This window comes from Physeter macrocephalus, chromosome 20 (genome assembly GCF_002837175.3).
Source record: "Physeter macrocephalus isolate SW-GA chromosome 20, ASM283717v5, whole genome shotgun sequence".
Lineage (NCBI taxonomy): Eukaryota > Metazoa > Chordata > Mammalia > Artiodactyla > Physeteridae > Physeter > Physeter macrocephalus.
In genome coordinates this window covers 58,053,089-58,058,446 of record NC_041233.1, presented here as the reverse complement: position 1 = coordinate 58,058,446, position 5,358 = coordinate 58,053,089, and the positions used below count along the sequence as shown (strand labels likewise).

The 5,358-nt window shown below is 42.7% G+C and overlaps 1 pseudogene; it reads left to right on the top strand.

Annotated features, from left to right (window-relative positions):
- Positions 1-869: 869 nt before the first annotated feature.
- LOC114484606 (formylglycine-generating enzyme-like) overlaps positions 870-5,358 on the top strand; it is a 12,749-nt pseudogene continuing 8,260 nt past the window's right edge.

Below are 5,358 nucleotides of genomic sequence, written 5' to 3'. Positions count from 1 at the left end.
TCTGCGGCATGTGGGATCTTCCAGGACCGGGGCACGAACCCGTGTCCCCTGCATCGGCAGGCGGACTCTCAACCACTGCGCCACCAGGGGAGCCCCGCAGATTTTTTTTTTTTTTTTTTTTTGGCCATACCACGTGGCATATGGGATCTTAGTTCCCTGACCAGGGATTGAACCTGTGCCTCCCACAGTAGAAGCGCAGAGTGTTAACAACTGGATGGTCAGGAAAGTTCCTAGATATTTTTAAGAGATGATTTTCCTGGATATTTGATTTTGAGTTTACTAGCAAAAGGACTGGAGGCTGAGTGACAAGGCAGATTAAGATGTTAGGTTCTTTTCTTTCTCTCCATCCTTCCCAGCAAGAGTATAACAGGCCCAGTTCAAATACCACCGCCTTGCTCCTGAAGAATAATCCCCAGTTGGAATTAATTATCCTCTTCCTATTATCTCCCCAAATCACCATTACCTGTTTTACCAGGTAGCATACATTTCATTCTGCTTTTTTTTTTTTTAAAAAAAACATATATATATATACTTTTGATGTGGACCATTTTTTTAAGTCTTTATTGAATTTGTTACAATATTGCTTCTGTTTTATGTTTTGTTCTTTTTTTTTTGGCCATGAGGCATGTGGGCTCTTAGCTCCCCGACCAGGGATCGAACCCACACCCCCTGCATTGGAAGGCGAAGTTTTAACCACTGGGCTGCCAGGGAAGTCCCCTCATTCTGCTTTCTATTCGAATTTATGGTTTCCACTTTTGTCTCTTTTCAGTGCAAATTCCTTTAAGTCAGAGACTCTGTATATCAGCAGTATCTCACATGGGCAAGGTACTTGAATAGATGCTGGTTGACTAAATGAAAACCAAGCTCAAATGATTGAGCTGATGAAGCCTAAAGTATGGAACCTCAATGAGCAGCTGGAATGCCAGAAGCCCCAGGCAGAGGTGGTACAGGGAAGGCAAAGGCAGCGTTGGGAGTGATGCACAAGGTAGAACCAGACCCAGCTTGTCCCTGCAGCTCCATGAGCTGCCTGGCAGGCCAGCTGAAGAATGGGTGAAGAATGGGTGGGGATGGGGCAGCCAGCTGAGTTGCCTCTATTCTGCACAAGCCATACCATAAGAGCATATAAAAGGGGCATGTCAATTTCTTCAGGGTCATGTCAATTTCTTTAACAGTATTTGTAACTAGGAACTGTATACCTGGCAAATGAGCTGCCACTCTCTTTGTTATTCACGCTGGCAAAGCCAAGTAAACAAATGCCTTTTAGAAGCTTCTTGAAAAAGTAGTCTCATTAAACATTTGATTTGGGGGACTCGAGTCTGCTGCCAGTCACCACTGACAATTCTCCTTCTGATGCAGGCAAACAAATAGCAAATCCTTCAGCAAGGCTCTCCCAGTACCTGCTGGCTATAGGCCTTGTGGCTTGGGCAACCTTATCCTAAGCACTGATTATTCTTGACATGCTGGGAAGGAGGCTAGCTGTCTGACATTTTACAAGTGGGAAGAGGACGCTGAGAGGTGGAGCCTCAGATTCTAGGATACTGGTGGCCCATTTTGGCCCAAAGACATATTTTGTTTGGCCCACAAAGTAGTTTTTTTTTTAAATTAATTAATTAATTTATTTTTGGCTGCATTGGGTCTTTGTTGGTGCATGTGGGTTTTCTCTAGTTGCGGCTATTCTTTGTTGTGGTGCGCGGGCTTCTCATTGAGGTGACTTCTCTTGTTAAGGAGCATGGGCCCTAGGCGCGTGGGCTTCAGTAGTTGTGGCTCTTGGGCTCTAGAGCGCAGGCTCAGTAGTTGTGGCACACAGGCTTAGTTGCTCCGCGGCATGTGGGATCTTCCCGGTCCAGATATTTTGTTTGGCCCACAAAGTAGTTTTTTTTTTAAATTAATTAATTAATTTATTTTTGGCTGCATTGGGTCTTTGTTGGTGCATGTGGGTTTTCTCTAGTTGCGGCTATTCTTTGTTGTGGTGCGCGGGCTTCTCATTGAGGTGACTTCTCTTGTTAAGGAGCATGGGCCCTAGGCGCGTGGGCTTCAGTAGTTGTGGCTCTTGGGCTCTAGAGCGCAGGCTCAGTAGTTGTGGCACACAGGCTTAGTTGCTCCGCGGCATGTGGGATCTTCCCGGTCCAGGGCTCGAACCTGTGTCCCCTGCATTGGCAGGCGGATTCTTAACCACTGAGTCACCAGGAAGTCCCCCACAAGGTAGATTTTTAAAAACAACTTTATTGAGATAAAATTCACATGCCGTACAATTTACCCATTTAAGGTGTGTAATTCAATGGTTCTTAGTATATTCACAGAGTGTACAATCATTCACCACAATCTAATTTTAAAACTTTGTCATCATCCCCCAAAGAAACGCTGTATCCATTAGCAGCCACTCTCCATCCTTACCACCACCAGCCCCCAGCCCTAGGCAACTGCTAATCTACTTTCTGTCTCCATAGACCACAAACTACTTTTACATTAACTTCTAACAGTTAAAAAATTAGAGATTGCACATGAAATTTAATACTTCTGATTTCTCTTGAAAAATCAGAAGATATGGCAACACTGGGCCTGCATTCCTACATGGGGACAACTGGCTGGAAATGAGAAGTAGCTGGCCCTTTGGTCAGGTGTGCCCAATGCACCTTCCAGATTCCTTGCACTGTTGTTAAGGCTACCTTCTCCCCCCGGCCCCCCCCGATCTTTTAAATGTATCTGCTTGGCCTCCACAGGCATTGAGTTCGAGACCCCTATTCTAGACATGCTTTCTAGCTTGATGTGAAGCACATCCGTGGATCTCAAAATATACATAATTGAATAGTGAAATTATCTCTGCAAGCCACCTCCTCTTCACTCTCTCCATCAAACTACGGATGGATTCTTGCTGCAGTTGTATAACCAACAGCCTGAAAGTCACACCACAAGTGACGGTGTTACATAAATATATTGACTTCATTTCCTCAGCTAATTCTAGTGTCCCTTAAACTTAAGTGAATCATCAGATCTTAAGAGCTGATGACAATCAACAGATGAATGGATAAAGAAGATGTGGCACATATATACAATGGAATATTACTCAGCCATAAAAAGAAACGAAATTGAGTTATTTGTAGTGAGGTGGATGGACCTAGAGTCTGTCATACGGAGTGAAGTAAGTCAGAAAGAGAAAAACAAATACCATATGCTAACACATATATATGGAATCTTAAAAAAAATGGTTCTGAAGAACCGAGGGGCAGGACAGGAATAAAGACGCAGATGTAGAGAATGGACTTGAGGACACGGGGAGGGGGAAGATTAAGCTGGGACGAAGTGAGAGAGTGGCATGTACTTATATATACTACCAAATGTGAAATAGATAGCTAGTGGGAAGCAGCTGCATAGCACAGGGAGATCAGCTCAGTGCTTTGTGACCACCTAGAGGGGTGGGATAGGGAGGTTGGGAGGGGAGATGCAAGAGGGAGGAGATATGGGAATATATGTATATGTATAGCTGACTCACTTTGTTATAAAGCAGAAACTAACCCACCATTGTAAAGCAATTATACTCCGATAAAGATGTTAAAAAAAAAAGAGCTGATGACAAATTGTTAAAAAAAAGAGACAATTAGTGAAATTTGAACATTGACTAGATATTTGATGATATTAAGGAATTATTATTAATTTTATTAGGTTTGATAATAGTATATTAGTTATGTTTTTAAAAGAGTGTGGGGACTTCCCTGGTGGCGCAGTGGATAAGACTCCGCACTCCCAATGCAGGGGGCCAGGGTTTGATCCCTTGTCAGGGAACTAGATCCCAAATGCATGCCACAACTAAGGAACCCGCCTGCCACAACTAAGAACTGGTGCAACCAAATTAGTAAAAAATAAATAAGTAAATAAATAATAAAATAAGAGTGTGGAAGAGGGAAGTGGGTGGGAATGTAGATTGGCCAAGAGTTGATAACCATTTCAGCTAGGTGATGGATATGTGGATGTTTGTTATACTATTTCCCCTCCTTTTGTTTATATTTGAAATTTTCTATAATAAGGAGAGCTGGCAAATAAGATGATAACACTTAAGTAAAAATTCAAAACATAAATACTGTACACACACACATTATAAAATACATGTGTCCATAAAATCATGGATGGAAAGGAGCACATCAATTTTACGATGATGCTTTGCTTCTGGGGTTATGTCTGGACCAGAAAGAAAGGATGGGATTGTAGATGGGTACAAAGAGGCTTCAATTATATCTGTAATGTTTTATTTCCTAAAAAAATATGAAGCAAATATGGCAAATGACATTTATTAAATCTGGGTAGAAGACACGTGCTACATGGGTGCTTGTTATATACTTCTCTGAACTTTTCTGTGTGTTTAAAGTATCCCACTTCTCAAAAAGGGGGCTAAAGCAGCATAACATTCCCCCCAAACAGTTAAATTCTTAGCTTGAAAAACTTGTAAGGATCTGGTATTGTTCCTGCATTTAGGCCCACACAGTATGGTCATGAAGACAATCTTAAAATTGACCAGAATGTTGATCCATTTTAGGAAAGAACTTAACCTTCGAGATCTTCACAAAGATTTGAGCTTCAGAATAAACATGGTATTCTAATCAAAGTGTTGTGGTCCTCAGAATGTGGCCTGGGAGCTGCCCTCCTCTTTCTTGTATTGCTATCTATGATATGCCTTTGGGAAGAATGACTTATGCTTATTTATTTATTTAATTTTGGCTGCGTTGAGTGTTGCTGCACGCGGGCTTTCTGTAGTTGCGGTGAGCGGGGGCTACTTTTCGTCGCAGTGAGCGGGCTTCTCATTGCAGTGGCTTCTCTTGCTGTGGAGCACGGGCTCTAGGCACGCGGGTTTCAGTAGTTGTGGCACGCAGGCTCAGTAGCTGTGGCTCATGGGCTAGAGCACAGGCTCAGTAGTTGTGGCACACGGGCTTAGCTGCTCCGCAGCATGTGGGATCTTCACGGACCAGGGCTCGAACCCGTGTCCCCTGCGTTGGCAGGCGGATTCTTAACCACTGCACCACCAGGGAAGCCCTAATTACACTCTCTTTAGCCCAGAAATAAAATTGTGGCAGCATGGTAAGCTATGGAGCTGTTGAATCTGCTAGAGACACATTCTCAAAATATAAAGTTGGCTCAAATATTTCAAATGATTTTTCCTATCCATCTTTCACTTTGAAACAAAACAAAACAAAACTCTCTAAATATCAAACAGCAAGAACTACCTGAGGCCCCATATCTAAAACTGTGGCAGATGCTCAGTAAATCCTAGTGGGAAAATTACTTAAGTTTCTCCTATTTTACCTTTTGGTGGGATTGTTGGCATAATAAAGGAAATGTTTTCCCAGAAACAAGCAAGTCTATTCCTTA